Source organism: Tetrao urogallus (genome assembly GCF_951394365.1).
Source record: "Tetrao urogallus genome assembly, chromosome: 8".
NCBI lineage: Eukaryota > Metazoa > Chordata > Aves > Galliformes > Phasianidae > Tetrao > Tetrao urogallus.
The window spans coordinates 27225637-27246650 of NC_136821.1; positions in this window are offsets into that span (position 1 = coordinate 27225637).

Sequence of the window (21014 nt, forward strand, 5' to 3'; positions counted from 1 at the left end):
AACTACATCATGTATAGATGGAAACAGTTTGCTCTGAGCACAAGGCTGACGAACATTGATGAACTGCTTGATCTTTTGTATAGAACAGAACAGTGAAAACGGGAGCCCAATATTTTCTTTAGAAAAGTTTTCCGTGTGCAATACTAGAAATACTTACAAGCAAGGTTGTACTGTAATAAAGAAGAAAGAAATGGGCTTGTACTAATTTCTACAGGATGGAAAACTCGGTACTTCCGAGATCATTTAAGTGTTCAGTGTTGCTAGGAGTTCATATTCCTTGCAGCTGTTCTGCTACAAGGTTGATTTCTGTTTCCTTGAAATCCATGTTACTTTTGTCCTTCTGAACTTTTTAATAAAAATTCTAAAGTTAATGATTGTTTGTGCTTAGTTTACTCTTGTTTACTTGCTTGTTTACTCTTCCTTAGGAAAAAAAACAACAATAAAGCTTCCAAACAGAAAGTTAATAATATCATTTAGCTTGTTGTTGAACGTTGCAAACAGTCTGGATTTTTAAGTAGTTGTGACAGCTGAACAGCAGCACAGAGTGGTAGAAGCAGGCAGCTCCCAACCTAGCGAGAGAGCAGTAAAGATTATATAGCTGTATGGATATATAGGCAGGGTTCAGTGCTAAAGCAAAATAAGGCTGAAAAAGTATGCTGAATAGAAATCCAGCCATGCTGTTGCTTCCCAAGCACTTGTTGTTTACCCTATGACAGCTACCTACCTTTTACTTTCAGCTCACTTTCGTGTGTTTATGCTTCATGCTCCAATCAGTGCTTCAGAAATGAGTCTCGTGGAATTGTCTGTGCTAATTTTAAAGCTAAGACAAATTTTATCTCAGATCAAATGTTTCATAACAGTATATGGCATGTGCGCTTCAGTAGGGAAGTGCTGGGCCATACTGAGAATGCAGAGATGAGAGTCAAATACAATGAAAGTCTCACCAACTCTGGAAAGCACAGCATGTTTACTAGGACTAGTTTACCAGATTAACTAGGAAACACTGCCCGAATCCAAGTCCTTGCTAAATTTGCAGAAACAACTGAAATGTTTTTTTCGTTTATATGTCAGCCTGTAGTATAGAAAATGCATAAGGAAGAGAATGACTCCATCACCTCTGTTTCATTTTGTAATCTCTGTGCTATCTCATCACCATCTGTGACGTGATAGCCAACTGTTTGCTATGTAAACTTGCGCTGACTCACAATGTATGTACAAATGTGACATTATTGTATCAGCTCGGTGTAAAACATCTCAGTTTAAGTTTTCCCTGTCGCTTATTGGTCTCTTCACATCTTGTAACTCTTCTGATTATTATTTTTTTTTCTTCTCGCAGTGAATGACTCCTCTATCTTCACTTGAAATAGGCTTATCATGGCCTAGGAAGCACAGTCCTCAGCACTCAGTATTGAACTAATGCTTTGAAAACAGAAGCCAGAGGTCCAGTATACAGTTTCCCTTTGCATTACTTTTTTTCCATAACTGAGTCTGAAATGCTCAGAATCCTATTGTTTATGTATTTTATAAAATAGAAGAATTAGTAACAATTTCAGTCGATTATTACGTACATTACCAAACTACTTGACTTAATCATGGCATTTGTTAGCTTTTTATTGCTAAAGAGATATTTTATAAAGACACTAAAGGCATATGTAAGAGACTGCCCGTGAAAGCATTTACTGCTTGTTTTAGGAACCAAATACCAGTTTAGTTGTATTTATATGCATTGAAGATTGTAGAAAGCTACTAATTATCCACGTTCACCGGTGACCACAGACTGGGAGGAAGAAAAAGTAACAAAAAAAGAAACCCAACCCATAATGCTTAGAAGATGAATTTTTGAATACTGTGAATATAGTAGAACATGTGACTGTCAGGCTTAGCAACTATCAGCCACCATGGAAAAGCTACCAATGTAGAACTCATCTGTTGATCCTGCAAATGGCAGCAAAGCGTTAATTTACTATACATCTTTTTTGCAGCTATAAAGAGTAGAATTACAAGATCACATTTATAATGGACTTTTGATGCTTGAATGGATTTTATATGGTGGTTTTCCCCAAATCTTTTATAAAGAAGTAGCATTTTTGTAACTTTAACAGAGATACAGGCTTCTAATTTATATCCTTTATTTTTAATTGGTATGATTGCATCATTTGCTTCATTATGGTTGTCTTAGCACAAAGGAGACTTCATGTTTTCTTCTTACTGCTGGTTCTCAGTTTCTCCTGTAATTTAGTCCTATCAAAAGTAAAAGTCTATCTAAAACATGTCCTGGACGTTTGGAAGAGCTGTTTCATTCTGTGTGCATCCCGCAGAGCTGCATTGCTTGTTAAGGCAGACACAGCCAAACCTTAAGGTAGCGTTAAAGGTAGGAGGGGCTGTGGTACAGAAATGCTTTACAATTGCACTGTCTTAATGTTTGTTTGTTTTTTTTCTTGAAAACCCAAATAAGTGTAGAAGCAACAGTATGTGTTGAATGTATAATGAAATTTTATGTGCAAACTTAAATACCAAGTTTAATGGCTGCAGGCATATAATCAGACTCTATATATCAATACATAAAGTAAGTGTAGATGAAATTGTACTAAAGACAGCAGAGGATTCTGGAACAAGGGAGGTGTGCATAGCCAGCCCTTGAGATCCATTATGCCTTTGTAAGAACTCCTGCAGTGGGAAACCTGGGGGTGGTTGGTTCTGTTACCCTGCCAACAAGCCATGCAGTGCAGCTGCAGTGTGCTTTTTCTCTTGCATGGGGTGGTAACAGCCATTCGTCTCTCGTTAGGCAACCTACTTACACATTCAATAAGGATTCGTTCATTAAAAACCTAAGGCATTAAAAATGCTAAGAGCACTTGTCAAGGAGTTGACTAGATCAATCTATGTCCGTGACGGGGCGACAGGCCCCTGCCCTCCCCCCCCACCCCAGTCCCACAAAAATGGGAAGGAAGGAAGGGAGGAAAAGAACAGCGGCAACAATCTATGGAGGAAAACTTATTTTACTATAATATCGGAATACAAAATAACACAATATATACAATTTAATTGAAATTGAGATTAATAAATCAGACAAGATAAGAGAGAGAGAGAGAGAGTTCCCGGGACCGATTCAAACCTGAAAAAGCTTGGAACGGCTAGGAAAGCACCCTCCAGCACCCACTGCCAGGCAGCAAGAGAGCGCCCCCCCCACCCGGCAGGGCCAGATCCCGTGACTTCGGTAATGTACAGGGATAGGTACCTGGGATTGGGGTAGTGACACTTTAATGCCCCGTACACTACATGATGTTTTGATGTGGAATACTGGAACCCAAAGTAAAAACAACAAACAAACAAACAAGAAACATAGAACCATAACAGCACTTCTAGAAGACTTTGTCAACAATGATTACACTTTGAGTTAATGCCAAGCAAAACTAATGTAGTTTTGGCTGCTGTTTGGCTGGGGGCACTGGAGGTGGAGACATGCAGGTTGTGCTAAATCATCTAGGTCAGTGTAAGGAACAGGTGCAGTGAGTGCCAGATGATCTCTGAAAGAACTAGTTTGACTGGGATGAATCTAAAGTTACGCTGCATAGGCCTGCTTTTCAGCTGCATAAGTTGATGAAGATGAGGTGAATGAAAAATATTTGCTGGCTTTCACAGTGCTCAGCCACCCTTGTCCTCACAATATCCATCTGCTGAAAGGAGGTCTCTTTAATATCAGGTCTTTAGGAATTAGTCCAGGCTACTATTGTGTGAAGTTATAGTTTAGGACCAGATTTCTGTAGGAGCAGGGTGACTTCATGCCACTGCATCCTTGGGCTACTCCCAGGCTCCAGAAGTACATGAGACTTCCCTCACTGAACAGATATTGACAATAACGTGTATAGATCCCACAGAAATAGTAATACCATTGGTCACAAAGGAGAGGGCAGTCAGCTCTGTTGCAGCAGACCAGAGTACGACACGCTTGTACTGAAGCTAGGTCATACTGGCAGGGCCACATGGCTGAGTAAGCCATGATGCAGATAGCTGGTCCAAAGAAGTACAACCACTGTCAGTTTTAAAATCATCTTCAGCTTATTACAACATAAGTCTAGTACTCTTATCCCAGCTTGTTGTTCCAGAGAGAACATGTAAGAGAAGTTAAATTCCATTGATTCTTATAAAGGTATAACATTGCACACCTAATGAATTCCTTATATGCTGCTAAGACAGCCCAAGGCTTTTGTTCTCTTGTGATCCTGACACCATTTATCATTAGAAGCCAGTCCTGCCAGTTCCTCCCTGTCCTGGTCACGTCAGCATCGAGCCACAGATGTATGACTGCTTTCAGCAATTCACCTGACCCGTCTGCAAACCAATCTGAGATTTGTTTTGATAGCACTTGCCAGGCCTTATTCAAAAACTGGTAAAAGTGATGAAAGCAAAAATGTAACGCATTAGCAGTGATATGTAAAAAATAATTGTTATGAAGCCTCATGATGCATGTGAGTCAAAAGGATAATTCTGTTAGAAAGCTTGTCACTCATGCAAAACAATCCCTGTAACAGTGGTGAGAGGTATGAGGTAATTTACAATTGAAACAACTATTCCTGGGTTCCCCACCTGTGAGTAAGCACCTTTATTTGCAAGGCCTTCTCAGAGATAGAGAAGTATCTTGCATCAGGTAAGGTTCCTGATTCTTCCAGCACCTGGGTGCTTGCAGAATCTGCTGGAGGCAGGTGATGTTTCCCCTGGTTGTGGCACACGCAAGTGGCTCTGGGCTGCAAATCATCCAGGTGAGCTCATTTCCTGGCCAGCTCAGGTAGGCATTTCTGCTGGTGAGCTGGGGGTGGGTCTTTATTCTGCTCTCCATAGAGGTCTAAGCGGGAAGATCTGGTGGCCTTTTCTTCTGGGAGTAAAATGTTTTATGGAGATGTTATTGGATTGTGGAACTTCTGTGATCCCCACCCCCAAAAAATAGAGATTATAGTTTTAATAGCTTAATATGTAAGTCTCCTAGAAAGCTGTTAACAAAGCTATGTAAGAGCTGCCAGTTATGGAGACAGCTGAGGAATCTACGCAGACAAGGTAAGCGTGGCTTTTTGAAAGGCTATTTCTAAAGATTTGGGGGCTGAAACAGTTGACTACGGAGAAAAAATACAGTGGGAGTTAGTTTTCAGTCAAAAACTTGATTTATGAGTATCAACAAAACACGGAGTACATGCAACATTACTTTTCTAAGTATAGAGACAGTATTTTGAAGCTATCTTGTACATAGGATGTTTTTGCTGCTAGAATTGGAAGAGGAGTCTGCTCTCCATACTTGTTTAAGGGATGGAATAAAGTTTAGGTAACTGAAATTCTGAGTTATCGTGAGGTCTGAAGTACTTTGCCGAGTTTGTTCTCTTTGTTTTGCCTTTGAAATTGAATGTGTTTTCTTGAACACCTTCTTGGAGATGCTCTCTTCCAGATTCAATGGCTGGTGGTTTTTCACAGGTTGTAGCTGCAGGCTGTCAAACATTGGTTTGAACCAACAGTGAGCTTCTTCCAGCTTGTGATCAGGGGAAGGTAGCGGCAGTTAGAATTGCAGGGAGAACAGTTAAACGCAAGCTGTGTTCTAATTCTTGAGCTGTGGGAGAAAGGGTGAAATGGCAAACATTTATTCAAATCTTTTTCGTATGCTAATATATAGGTGTTCACCGTAATGCTCTCTTGAAGGTGCCCCTCTTGTAGGAGGGTAATAAACACAAGTTTCTTCAGCACAGTGTAAAATAGAGACATTGGGAAGACAGGAAGGAACAGAAGCTGAGATTGTCTTTGCCAGAATAGCAACAAGCTCTGTAGAAGCAGTCTCCTGCTATTAAATTCTCTTCCCAATCACAGAACAGTACTTAAACTGATAAGCGGCATGTAAAATATCAAGCAAAGTACTTCTACTACTTTTTAAATTATACTTTGTGTTGGTTAATACCTTGTAAAAATCTAGAAGTCTTTTCTCCCCCAAGTACTATGGTTATCCATGCACGCTATAATAATTTGGGTACTGCTGTGAAGTAGTGCTAGGATGAGGCAATGCATTGACAAATGATTTCTCAGCAGATGGAGGTGAATGTGATTCGGAATTATGCTGCATATGGTTGGCCACAGCACTCCTCTTTATTTGATTGACAGCCTCCTCAGCCTGATTTAAAACAAACAAAAAAACAAACAGCTTTTAAGAGCTTCCCCCCAGCTTATTGAAGTTCTCTTAATCACATGAAAGATGAAAATTTGATCTTGAAAAAATAACCACTTGAATTGGAATTGGAAAGATCAAGAATGTACATCAACACCCCCTGAGAGGCCTTTATTTGTGATTTAAAGGGTGACTTGGTGCATAGACAGAAATACCATCTTGCTACTTCTAATGACTTGTAGTTCTATTGCCAACTTCTCCCACCTGTTCTGGTGGGACTTTTTCAGTTTAATTTATGGTGCTGTTTTACATTTCTTCAGAAGTTCAACCATTTTTTCTAGTACCTAGGTAGAAAAAATAATATCTTCTAGGAATTCTTCTCATGCTACAAATAAAAATCTGCAGTATAATCGATCTCCAATTTTTATTGTAAAAAAATTTGGTAAGTTTGAGAGTTTTATCATTTAAAGAATGAATCTCTGTATCTGACTTCAATGTTGTTGCTTGGTCTTCCTGGAGCAGATATTTTAAGACTTACAAAGATGCTTTTTAAAGTGAGAGTCATAAAGTCTTTCTACCGCTTCTTCTGTGTTGCCTTTTCATAAAATGCTTCCGCAGGAGTTTAGCTACCTGTTCACACCATTAGTGCTTCACCTGATGTCTGTCTTCCCTCTGCTGCTCTCCCCTTATCTTCACTTCTATCTGGGGCTCCAGTTGCCTGTTCTGCACTTGCACCTTAGTTGGTTTTCTGATAATATTTTGCATCTCACTGTGCAAGCTATTTAATTCTGATACCGTTTTTTAGATGTGCTGTAGACAACACAAGATAACGCAACACAGAAGACAGCACAGAAATTCTAGTAACTTCTTGTCAGGTCAGACTTGACAGGGAACTGGTCAAGAAAGCTCACCTGTTCATAATTATTCTCCAGATACTACTCTTTTATTGCTTCTGCTTCCCTTAGTTAAGATTCTATCTCTTGGTAATTGTTGAAAGAGGGGAAAAAACAAACAAAAAATCTTCCTGAATTTTTCAGGCTTGCTGTTAGATTGGAACTATTTCTACAAATATCTGCAAGTTGTGTCCTTATTTCTTGTCCTGTGAAAGACTGAAGTCAAGATAATGTGCTTCATTGGAGAAAGAAGAAACAAGCAGGTAACAGAGTTACAGAGGAACCTAGGTTCCCATTTAGGATTGGGTGTAAGTCAAAACGTAGGTTTTACCCAAGTATTAAGAATGAGAGGAGGCTAATCACCATAGAGATCAGCCCTTGGCACAGTTGATCATTAAATCAACTATCTGCAAAATCAGCAAGTAGGTAAATGCTGCTATAAAAGCTATGGTGTGTGTGTGTGAGGGGGGGGGGGAACAGGACTCTCTAGCATTGTATTTTATATAGGAGGGAGGAAGAGAGGGTAGGACAGAAAAGCCTTGCAGATAAAGTGGCTGCTATTGATCTTGTGGTCAGATTTCAGCATGGAGTTAGCCTTTTTGTTCAGCCCCACCGCAAAGGGTCCGCTGATGCTCAGTTTCTTTGCCTTTCGAGTCATAGCGAGTCTGGATCAGCTTGCTTTGCAGGATATTGTTGGCTTGCATACTTCTTCCAAATGAAGAGCAAATGTATTTTTGTCTGTCCTGGCAACTTCTGGTGTCTTAGAAAGCAGTTTCAATTGTGCAGGAACAACAGATCAGATTTATATTTACCCAAATGAAAAAGCTTTTTCAGGAGTATTTTGTCCAGTCCCAAGCAGTGTCAGCTTACAGGCAGTGAGTCTGTTTACCACTTAGCTGACTAGAAATGTCCTGAGCACAAGCACATAGATGAGAATACTTCTGAAGCCAGCCCACTAACTAGGTTAGTCAGAAGGATCACAACTTGTCATGTAATCATGAGTTTTGGAAAAAATGCTCTTTGCTTTGTGTTTGTTTAATTATTTTTAAGCTAAGTATTATGGAGGGAAGGGGGAAAAGAAAGTAACTTCCTGGGCTTCCCACTTCACACCCACCCATTCTCATTTGTACAAACAAAAAATAGCTCTATATGTTCCATGAATCTCTATTTGCTGGATGTAGCCCCAAACAGCAAAGCTTTCGTGTGTGCTATGGAATCTTTCTATAGGGAGAAGAGTAGTTCATCCCCTTCAGCACTTAAATAATGATTTTCCTGTTTCATAGCCAAAAACTAATACTTTTTTTTTTGCCCCCTCTTTTCCTGTGCATGTCATGCTATCCTGTCTTTGGGGAGGGAGGAGGAACAGTAATTGGCTTACCCCCAGAAATGCATGCAATATTAGTTGTAATGGAAAAACAGTCTCTACCTGGCTGCTGTGCTGCCTTTCCACTGCAACCAGCCTGGCTGTGTCATGTCCCAGTTCTAACATCTGTATTTTCTCACGTTCACTCTCCTGCAGATGGAAACGAGACGCATCTCTGCATGTTAACTCATGTGCGTCTCCTCTAAAGTGGTGACCATCTCTTGAGTTTGCTTCGTTACCTTAACCATATTCAGTTTTGCCTGTCACTGAAGACAAGTTGTTTTTAACCTACTTTGCAGGAGATGCACGATACCTGGCAAGCTGCACGTTTGCAGGCATAGTTCTTGCAGCTGTAGCCGCAAGCATTTGGTGTGTTTTGCTCAGAATTACTAAATTAGTTGCAGGAAAGGATATGGGAGTTCTTCAGACTAGCTTCTCCTGTAGCTTATTAGCCAGAACATCAGAAAGGTGCCCATCTTCAGCCATGCCACGCTGCTGCCGGATGACAGAAACAGCGTCAGCCTTTTTCCCCTCCCTGCTGGGAGGCTGCTGCTGTGCCTGGGCCCCGCGCCGCTCGTGGTTCTGGCACGAGGTGACGCCTCGCTCTCACCGCCGCTGCGAAAGCCGGACCGGAGCCTGGGATGCGGCCGCAGCAGCGCCTCGGGCGGGGCGGTTCCCGCCTGTCGCGCGCAGGCCGTTGAGGCGGAGGGGCGCGAGGCGCGGCTGGTCGTAGCGCGTTCCTGTCACGGGGCGGCGCTCCGTTCTGCTGCTCGCATCGCTCTCGAAGCTCCGCGTGTTTCACGGCAAAGCGGTAAAAAGCTGTTCGTGTTTCAGCGGTTACGGTCGGTTGCAGGGCTAGGTAGATTCCAGCCTTCGCGCAGAGGCTGCGGTGTGTCCCCAGGCTGAGAGCTCCTCGGTGCGATCGTGCTGCTGTGTCTCACGTGAGCCATCCTGCACGGGCCGTGAGCAAGCAGCGGTTTGTACGCGAGGAGCGCACGGGCGTCGGTACAGGGCTCGCTGAGCTGCGCTGTTGCGCCGTGCATCCGAGGTGTCCGTGTTCCACTTGGGTCTCTGGCTTGGAATCTCAACCAACCCGGTTGAGACTATCACACGTGTATTCGAAAATTAGATTTATTGCTTTATCCCGATTCGATGTCTATCTGAAGATGGCAGCAGAGAGCAACCGTGTTGGAACGTCGGTGACTGCGCATTTCGTATTCGTGTGCCTGCAGCTGGTGGATGTTAACGCGGATAATTTTGCGTTCTGTTGATGAATGTAATTGGTTTGGTTTGATTTCAAGTGTCTTTTGGCGTTACTGTTTGTTTTGGAGGAAGAGTTGCGGCTTTCCTGAGCAAAAAGAGCGCTGCTGAAGGCAGGCAGCCCTGCAATCGGTCTCTGATGCTCTTGTAGAAGGAGATTCCCAGCTGATGTAAGGCTGACGCTGCTTCACAGAGCGTCTGTGCCAGGAAGCCTTGTTGTGGAGGTGCAGCCAAGGGGATGGCGAAGAAACGTGGGGTGTGAGGGAATACGAAGGTCACTAGGGAAAAGAAGATAAATGCTGATAAATTAAGGCACTCCCGAGTTTCTTGCCTAAAGAAGAGAGGCATAAATGGCATTGAATGTTATAAATAATGTTGCTTTACTGTATAGTATCTGTGTTGGGCTTAAGCTGCTTGTTAATCAGAGCACACTGATACAACAGCAACGTAGGAATCCTCCCTCTATGCAGCGGAGTGCTGTGTATGCCAAGTGGGAGCATAAAAGAGCAGCTGATATGTAGGTCAGATGAAAACTGCATTTCTGAGATGCTTTCATAAGCCGCAGGAAGGTGACAATGTTTGACAGAAAGATAGTTAATGGTGAAGGCTCTGTTTGAATTCTGTGACAAACACGGATCAAAAGCTAGTCCTAATTTAGTTTGCAACCAAAATAACAGATTGATCTGAGCTGTTAATTCACATCTGTTGTTTTACTTTCCAAAGTTACTGTGTAGTTCAGGAAGAGTCACTTCACATAAAAATGTAGCCGTATGAAGTATACATCAAACTAACTGTAGCATGCATTCCGTGGTAAACTTTCATAAAGAGGACTGATCAAAGAACTGAAAGTTGAAAGCTGAAATTATAAATGTTATATCCTTTTCTGCTCCAGAAAAAAACTTGCTGATGATTTCAAGGTAGTCTTTAAAATAGCCGAAGATTATACATAGTTTTATTTCTAATGATATTTACATGGCAATAAGATTGAAGGCAGACACCAGGATGGTGACAGACCTCCTTTTCTCTCCTAGTCAGCATCATCTCTGCCATAGTTTGGAGAACTACGTTTGTGCCTGGTGAATCATCACTGAGAATCATTGGTGTTACACAAGGTTGGAGGCTGAACAGGGAGATAAGCATATTTTTGTAGCTTGTGGTTAAGAACAAGGGTGTCCTGTTTCATACCAAAACACACGTGCTTTGTGTGACGTACCAGATCACTTATTCAAAATAGGAGGTTGCCTTATAGGAGGAAGACCATCAGCTCTGTGGTCTGTTTCAGTCACTGCTGTAAGTCTGTTTTCTTTGATGGTTGGTTGGATCAGTTGGTGTTCTTCCCTTTCCCAGCACTAACAGTTGCCATGCAAATGTAAGTGCGGTCCCGTGCACTGCCAAAATAGCAAAGGGAAGCCAGAAGGCATACTTGAGCATGCCCAAAGGGCTACTAGACACCTCTCAGTAAGCAAGCAAATTCCATTCATAATGTGCAAGAGGTAGTTTGTGTGAATCATGAGGAGAACAAACGTGAGGTGAGTGTTTCATTTCTCAGATCATTTTCTTGTTATTAAGATCATTTGTATGTAAACCCAATTCAGATTGGTGTATTTCATTTCAGTTTCTTATTTTCCTGTCTGAGTGATCTGTATTAACCATTAACATCTTTAGAATGATTGGGCACACAGAGTAACCAGATACTTTCCCACTTGATGGCTTTCTCCTGTAATGCTTTTGGGCTATACGTACTGTCGGCCCAGGCTGAAATCTTTAAGCCAGAAAAGTCTGTGTTCACATAGATGTGAACAAGCGTGTTAATATAGATCCTAGTCTGCTTTTCACATGTGGTTTGTTTAGAGTAAAAGCTGGTACCCATGGTTCAGGACACTGTGATATAGTTGAAACAAGTGCTGCAGCAGTGTTCTGTCTTTGTAGGCAGACAAGAAGAGTCTAGTTGAAGTGTTGCCACAATACAACTTTCATATTTCTCCTGCTTTGGTTGTCTTTTCACTGTCCTATGATTGCAGTATTTAAAATACATCGTGTACAATGTTCTGGTTTTGAAGGTTCGTAATGTTCTCTGAAAAGGACTGGAAGAAAAACTATCAGCCATTTCTCCACTGCTTTATGAACAGAGCAAACAATACTGTTCTCAAATTGCGATACCGAATATTAGTACCTTTAGTGTGTAAATATATATATGAGAAGTGTTGAATTTTTCTAGAAGTATTGTTTTCTTAATCTTTTTCTATTAATTCAGTTGAACGAAGATCCAATAAGATGACTAAGTGAAAGATTGATTCCTGTTATGAACTCTCACTTTTGTAAACAAAGAAAGAGAATACCGTGCACTCGACTGAGGGACATTTAATATCTGGAAAATGTCAATTTGCCACTCTGCTCCTTTCTGAGAAGTCTACAATATATGGGATGACATCTGTTCATTTAGGAGTGAGTGGAAATCCCATTGCTTTAAATAAATAATGTTTCTATGGCACGCAGATTTACTTTAGCAAGTAGATGTTAGCCAAAGTGCAGTGATGTAATATTTTTAACTTCTGTGTACAGTACTAAGAGATTGGGAGCACAAGAAATAGTGACAACATTTTGGGTCTCATTGCATCACTGAGTTATGGGAATGGAGAGTCAGTTTCTGCTTTCGCTGCTATTTGTCAGTGTTTCAGTCTAGCTCCATATTTTCAGGGTTTTAGCATGTCAAGCCCGGTGTGGCTCCAGTCCTTGCTGTGTTTTCACCTTTCTGAGCCAATTCTCCCATTTTCAGGCACTAAACTGAAAGAATATGGGAGTCAGGTAAAAACACTGTCCTTGTTCCTTGAGAAGTGAGTGCATAAATTTCAGTTTTAAACGTATCTGGCAAGTCTAATCCCATCTGAAACGTTCAAAGCGCGATAGCCCTGCCATGACAGAAGTGTTTTCTGTTATTTTATTTGCCACTCTTTGTGTGTCTTTCACTAAAATCAAACAAAATCATACCAGAATATTTGGTACATGGACTGTGGCCTATGCTGCTGCTGAGAAACAGTATGTCATGTAAGCAGGTTGCAGTGAAATCTATCAGGTGTTTGAATCCATTGTAAACATCGTCAATAATGCTCCTCTGAACAGTAATGTTCCTTATTTACATCTGTGCAACTCAAAAAAAAACAACCCAAAAAGCCAAAAAAAAAAAACCAAACAAACCAAGTCTGTTCTTTGTATTACTGTTTTTTCTCATGCTTTGGGCACTGTAAATGTTAGTTTTTAAGTGAGAAAAACATCATATGAAAGCAGAAAAAAAATTTTTGAATGGTTTTCCATATTACAACCTTCTATACCTTTAGTAAGAGAGGTGGCCTTTGGTTACGTGCCTGAAAATACAATATTGTAGCAGAATTGTAATATCACAAATGAAGCCAATATCAGTGCTCTTTGTCATATTTTTTTATTATTATTTTTTAAATTTGCAAGACGAAAGCTCTAAATCCTGCTTAGATGCTTTTTATGAAACAGAACTGAAGTCTGTGTAAAGGCTTGCCTCTTGTTTTAGTGCCAGTGACATATCCAGCAGACATCCTAAACTGAATTACAGGAGTCTCGAAGGCCCATACACTGACATGAGAGAGGGACGTCACTGGTGTCACCTTCATATTGCTTTCAGTTTGTTACTGGAAGGAAGACTTCTGCTTGAGAATGGAAACAGAAGCACAGTAGAACCCTATCAGAAAATGAGGTAGGGGATGCTTAGGAAACAAAGGCGTAGTGCTTCCTGTGAGGGACACGGCACATTTTGACTAACATCTTATGCTCCCTCGTGGGCAACAATTTAATTTTGAATACAATGAAAGGGCAGAATGTATTTTTGGAAGTGGTTTTGCCGTACTATGTAATAAATCTGTCCTTTTTGAATTGCACTGCTATTCTTCTATGAATAGGCAGACTGCTGTGTGGCTTTGGAGAGCGTGGCCCGGATCCTGGGAGCTGCAGCCTGATACGCTGTGTAAGCCAAATGCCTGCACTAACAGAGAATGCAGCTTGCTTTTTTTTTTTTTCATTACAGAATTCTGTTGTCCATTGTGTGCAGGATTCATTCATCAGCGAGAGGAAAACAATCGTTCATCTGCTTGGAAATTTTGGTAGTCCTTTAGGACTGAATGGCAGGACCTGGGGATTTGAATCTGGGTCTGCGTGAGTAGGTTAAACAGGAAGAGCACAACCTCCACCACTAGCATCTGCCTTGTGCTGGTGCTTGTGGGACTAATGCAGTATGCTGTAGTGCAGTGTGAGTACCAGTTCCACACTGGAAAGTTTGGGCATTATCTCTTTAAAGAATTTTCAACAGTGACAGTTAATAACACAGATAACACATGTAGTTTTATAGAGTAGCATAATTTAATTTGTACTAAAGACTTAAGCAGCGATTTATATTGCTGTTTTAATTTTTTGAATCTCCTGAAATTAATCCATTTAAGCTTTATTTCAGTATTGCTTGATTTTTCCCTACTGGCTGTCATTTTTGCTGTACTTACAGAAAGGTGATGGTCTGCTTAAAAGGCTTAAGTGCATTTGCAAACAATTCAGAATTTTCTGTACTTCCAGAGGTGCAGTATTTCATTATATTAAAATGCAATTGCCCTAAATACTGCTTTATAGGATACTGTCTCTCTCTTCAGACCTCGTTTGTTAATGGCTGATGGATTTTCTATTTGTAATACTCCATGTCAAACTGAGATGAGCTTCCTAGCTCTTGCTCAGAAAAAGCGCTTATGAACACACATTCCTTGAAGAGAATAGTAAAATTCTTCTGGTAAGGTTGACATTGGAGAGCCTGTTCACACTACAATGTAGTTCTCTTGGTATTTTTGAACACAAAGAAGTAGTCTAGCACTGGAGATTCTATTTGTGCATTAAGTACCAGTCAGCTGGGCAAATGCATGCACTGTTATTTGTGCAGAAATTCATCCTTGATATTGGCAGCTCTCACACTGGCCTTTTGCGTTCCCTTTATGCTTTCTTTTTGCAAAGTTAGACTTGAAGTACTTTTTTTTAAATGGCATTTCTCAGTTAAGAAGAGGGAAAGTCTTTGGGAACGTAATTCCCAGAATTGTGCTTCTTTTCCATTCTTATTACTGAAATGATTGTATCTGTAGTAGTTGGAGAGGTGCAGTGGTTTTATGATTTTTGTTATCGGTATTCCGCATCAAGACGTCACGTAGTGCACTGGGAGTCCCAGAAGAGGAGGAATGTACTACAGCTTCCAGAAAACTTTGCTTGTTCCATTTCCATTTTCCAGTCAGTGGGAAAGATAAAACTGAAAGTCACGGGACTTTCTCTTTTTGCTCCCTGGAGTGTCAGAGTAAGAACCCTGGCTTTCAGAAACTCGAAAAAGATAAGAAAATATCTTATGAAAGAATGAGAAATGGCCATTTTTATGTGAGTGAAAGCAAGATCCATGCGCATGGATTGCTTTCTAGAGGTGCTTGCTGAGGGTACAGCTTTGTGCTCGCACCACCCAAAGCTCTTGAGAAATCTTTCCAAACAGAAGTTTGTAATTGAGCTAACTGGGTGTTCATGGAAACACTCGCACACAGGCTTTTTGTTAATACAGATGAAAACGGAATATTGCTGTTAAATGAGTTTGGTTTACAGGAGGAAATTTTAGACTATCTTATGCCAAACTGGAAAGCAGAAGGAAAACCTCCTTGCTGTTAATTTTATGATCAAGGTTGTAATTCCTGCGTTGAATCACTTGCCAGTATTTCATGTGGCAGCGTAGAATTCTAATCCTTGTGAAGTGACACCTCTGTTTCACTTGGTTATTTTTGACTGTAAAAGATTTCCAGTCAGAATAGAATTCTAATATTATATGGATGAGAAGCTGGCAATCTGGGAGTTGTAGCCTCTTCTTTTATCTGTGTTGGACACTTAGAAATGCGCAGGTGCATTCAGCAAGGCAGTGTCAGAAATGTAAGAAGGTCAGAGTGGGAATATTTTTCAATAAGTGATAGACTGTAGGATGCAGTGAGCACAGATTTTATCCTGTATGGGCATGATCATTACAGGCAGTGGTATATGCTGTATTCTCACAGTGTGTTTTGAAGGACATCACTACTCCTTATAGAATTTGTGGGCAGAGTGTGCCCACAACAACCAACACTGTGGTTGTTTGCCCTGATGTCCTGAAACTTTCTCTCTTAGAAATGATTTAGCTGTGGTTCACTGGTTCCTATATTGGTAAATCTATGGCATTAGGTCCTTGTGGTACCCAAAACAAGAGATGATGGCCTCATCGTCTGTAAGGAGTTTCAGTTCCAAATAGCAAAATGCAATCTTGCAGAAATATATTTTTTAATTTTGTGGTTTAGCAGCTGTTATTGACTTTTGATGTGCAAAGTAAGGAATTACTGTAGTTTTTCTGATGAATATTTAAAATAAAATGGTATACATGGTACCATTTTGATTTAGTAGAGTATTTGCCTAAATGCTAAGTGTTTTTCACTTGTCTTGTGCAAATATTAATACATTTTCCATAGGTCTCCTTTCTGAAGTAGTGTCTGGTTCTTGGATTTAAAAAAAGTTTGGAAACAGAAGAGTACATAACCTCACTGTATTCCTCCTTATCTCCCCCAGCAAATTTGAAAAGAAGTAGAAAAGCTCTGAACATAAACAGTGCAAATAGTTTCTAGAAAGAACGTGTCTTTGTGCTGTAGAACAGCAAAGTAGAGCTTGGTGCCCAGATGTCAAATGTTTGATATCAGTGTATGCTGCTTGAGAGTCCGACAGTGGAATTCTTGGTTTCCAGCATTGGTTTTGTTTTGTGAATAACACCGAGTAGATCACATAAAACTGTCCCTTGACGTGTACCTGGCTGAGAATCTGCCTAGCAGCTTCCTATGCAGTCTCATCAGGGTGTAGAAAGCCTGCTTTTATTGAAGTAATTGAAGTAATATACTGAACTGTATATACTGTATGTGTAAAATAATAATGATAAAAAGCTTACAGTACCAGAGCAGCAGGTAGGCTTTTGCTGTGCCCTTCTGTTAAGGTAAATTTGCATTTATCTGTCAGAGCAAGAAATAGCATCTCCTCTAATCAGAATTTAATGGAACACATTGAGAAGGGTCTCAAGGTGGAATGGCCATCATTTACAGTGTCCCAGTATTACTCTGTAAACTGAAAACCCAGATGCTGTAAACAGACATTTTGCTCTGAACTGATGGTTCAGATTGGTTTCAAGTAATGCTCCTTGTTCCCATGTTATGCTTGCTGTGCTGGAAATTATTTGCTATTCCGTGGAGTTGAGCTGACTGGGAACATTGAAAAGCAGCGCTGCAGAAATATTTTGTAGTATGTGAAATTGCAATGATGAGGTGAAAGTTGTGAAATGGAACAACAAATAAAACCCTTCTAACAGCCCCTGATCAAACCCTTCAATTGCAGTATTTTCCAGTACACAATATCAGCAGAGATGGACTAATCCTTTTGTAGCAGCAGTGGCAGTGAAATCTGCTGCTACATTGAGATGATGACTGCAGGAGAATTAAGCTTCCTGGATTAAAATATTGCAAATTGTTTTCTTTTTTTTTTTCTGGTGAAATGAATAGATGTGATCAAATGCATTTTATAATAAACAACAACAAAAAAACAAACGCTGCCATCTGTCTATAAAAGCAGTATTTGACCACAGCATTGCACAGAATTTAAAAGAAGCATTTACAGTTTCATGTAAAAGCTTTGTGTTAGACTGGCTTCATTACTGCTAAATCCTGTTTTAGGATTTTAATTGTAAACCATGTTCTTGTGATATTTCTGTCTGAAGGGGAAAAAGTCATGACCTACTTCATTGTAATTCTGATTCTGGGTTTAGGTCTGGTATCAAATAACTGAAATACATGTGATCATAAAGTCATGAATGAAGAAGTTATGTTTCCTCTTATGCAGTCACACCATTGCATGCTCTATATGTTGGTATCTTCTCCAATATTAATCTGGGTAAAACTCTTGCCTAATTCATTTTGAAGGTTTTACTTCTTAGTCCATTCTTGGCATTTGTAGATCTGAAGTCATGGGCTTCTCTGTTGTTTGTGAATTTAGGGTTGCATTTAAGTGTGATGCAAATGAACTCACAAAACATGTGGGTAAAAGTAGAAGCAGGGTTTCCAGGGAGTAGAAAAGGGTCACATTTAAATTATGCATCAGAGTAACAGCTTTGTGCTTCCAAATAGAAGATGTCTTGCTGCCTTCTCTTCCTGTCTCTTCTCAATCAGGCCTTGTGCCTATGGCATTGCACGTGGAACCCACTTTACTTGCCATCTCAGCAATAAAATGCATGCTTTTGCTGGGTTCTTTTTCTGGTGTTTTAGCAAATCAATCAATCTCTGCTACATGATTAAGCAATTAGCAAAGCAGATGCTCAAGGAGAATTGGTAGGGATTAGGACCTCACCTTTTTGATGGTGGTGAGATGTTACCTTGGCTAGAGCTGTAAGATCAAACTGCCTTTTCTAGCTTTCATATCGCTGTTCTATTTTTATTCTAAGATTTAGAAATGCATACCTGAGAATATATTAAACAATCCTTGTTTGATTTGAGGATTTGAAAGTGTATGGGATATTTTATGAGCCCAGAAAATTGCGTGTTCTGCTTGTCTAGTCTTCTGGCTCAAGGACTTGAGAAATAGCGAGTCCTGGATGTGTTCCAGTCAGGGACTGATAAATCTTTGCTTAATTGAACCTCAACCATATGGTGCAGTTCAAAGGTCTGGGCACAAATGTGCCTCTGCTTCATTTTTAAGCTTTACATTAGTGAGCTTACTGTGGGAGAAACAATATTTCTTTTGCTGCCACTTTTTGGTTGTGTCTCACCCAGTGCTTCTCAAAAACAAACAGGCCTAATACTTGAAATGAGTGCTGGCTGCAGCAATCTTCTCCATGTTGCATGTAATTTTAGGCAAATTAAGAAATCTCACAAATACGTGTTTATGATATTCTCCAATGTCAAGTCGTAATCATAAGGATCGTTTAGTGGTTTATTACTGGATTATTTTGGGGGTGTGCTTTTGTTTCTTTACGTTTATAAGCACCTACCTGCCTCTCTTGAAGTCATGCTATAACATCATATGAAAGTAGTAGCTTGATGCCTCACTAGCATTCATTATTCATAAGATTATTAAGTGGTGGTGATGTTTTCTCCAATAATGCTGTACTTTACTGATGTTACACAGACACCTTTGATAATGATGTGGTAAAATACCATGAATTAGTTGTCGAGGTTTCACTAAGTATTTTTCGTTCTTTCTTTTTTCCTGATACTTTCAACTCCTGCAGTAAGAAATGAATTCTACTCATCCTTAATAAGATACATTAATTTGGAACTAAGTTAGCTATTCAAATCTGATTTGCAATCTTTTCTCTATCTTCAGAAAACAACAACAACAACAACAACAACAACAACAAAACAACTAGTAATGCTTTCTTTACAGGATAACACACTTTGTAGTGTTCTGTCCTATGACATACAGGACACTTGCATAGATCGACTTGTGGGCAAAATTCTCTAGTATCTATGGCCAAATAATGTCGTCTTTGTCTTTGTCCCCTGGAATGGAATCCTTAAACAAGGTGTATTTTTGCACTTGTAGACTGCTCTCTGCCGTGGCAGAGTTATTTTTTGGGATATCACTCTATGCAACATTGCTTTAAACATCTCTGATTCCACACTGCACAACGCATTCAGACTGACTTGCCAGCAAACAGGAGGTAACATTTCATTTCCCTAAAGTTGCCTTGTAAAACAGCTGTTGTAGTAAGGCCAGTAAGTAGTAAGGCCATAGCTAAGGCTCACATTCATCAAGCAAAAAACCCAAACAGCCGACAACAGAGAGGTGTTGATGTAGTGGGAATGATAAGTCCTGGGAATTCCACAGTAGAACTTCACAGACAGAAGGCATCTTAGTTTTCCTGTCGAGCAAAGTAGGCAAGGCCAACTGGAAATGTAGAATAGCATGCGGCCTTCCTCTGCTTAATAATGCTGCTTGTGAAAGCAATTGAGACAATTACATGAGCTATGGATACTCCTTGAATTTTTGCCATGCTCTAGCTTGGATCCTGCTCTGAATCATGTATCAGCCCCACATCTTGTGTGGGGTTTAAGTGGTTGTCTGATTCAGTGACCTGAGCTCAGCCAGAGCCTGACAGGTATTCCTGATCCAAATATGCCAGGATATGAGTGACTTTGATCTGCTCAACGTGTGCTCCAGATATCCTAGGAGAGCTGTCATTTGTGCTTCAGAGTATTTAAAGCTGTAAATAACTGTAGAGATTTATTTTCTCCATTTATCCCCACGTTGTGCTTTTCACAGAGTTGATGCAGACACAGTGCACTGCTGCTCTTACTCAGAACATTTTCTCCCTGTCTCTGCATTTGGAATATTTGTCTCAAGAGTTCTCCTTGTCCTTTTTCACTCTGCTCTCCCAAAGCACCTGCAAGGCCTCACCACTAGTTTCCAGTATAAACTCTTGTGCAGATGAGCGTATTGAGCATTTTCAGGAGTACGCACTACCACTCGTTTTCTAGAGGTACTGCAGGCAGATGGTGATCTGGGCGTAAAACTCAGCAGCACAATGGGCTGTTGAAAGCTCTGAAGTTCTTACTTGGTCCTTACTTCCTATGTTCTGTACTGTGTGCTTATTTACTCTGTAAAACCAAATATTTGTTTGTTGTTCTTTGTCAGTAAGAAAATTTCTGATGTTGTTGCTTTCTCTAAGCATTCTTTGCTGCTGTCATTTCCTATCCGTGTGTCATCACTCTTCTCCCGAGCAGTTTTAATGCAGTGAGATTTGTTTTTCACTGGTATGCAGTGTAGTTGTTTGGCTTAACTTGAAGCACATGATTTAATTTATTCCTCTACAGCTAAACAGTGAAGTTTGTGTTTGAATTTAAGTGTATGCGTAATGCACAGGCTCTTCGTGACCCATCAATTCTCCTCACTGTGACTTCAGTTTGGAGCATTTATTTCTTTGTGTTGTATGGCTGAGGTCTTGGTTGGACTGCTCACTGCAATTCCCTGATCTAGGTATTCAGAATCTGTAAGTCTCAGGAATAAAATTTTTGGTTTGCTTAGGTTTTTTGGATTTTTTTTTTTTTTTTTTTTTTTTTTGTAATATGTACAACTACTGTTGGATACCAGGGTAAGAATTTCAATTTTGTTTAGTTAAATCTTTCTACCATAGAGCCGAGGAATTTGTATAACATTTTATGTAAAGTTAGTAAGAAAGTGGTACACCTACATGCCTCTATTCCTGGGACTGTTTTTGAGCTAGTTATGGAAAAAAGTGCTGGTTCACACAGTGGAGCGGCAGTGCCTAAAT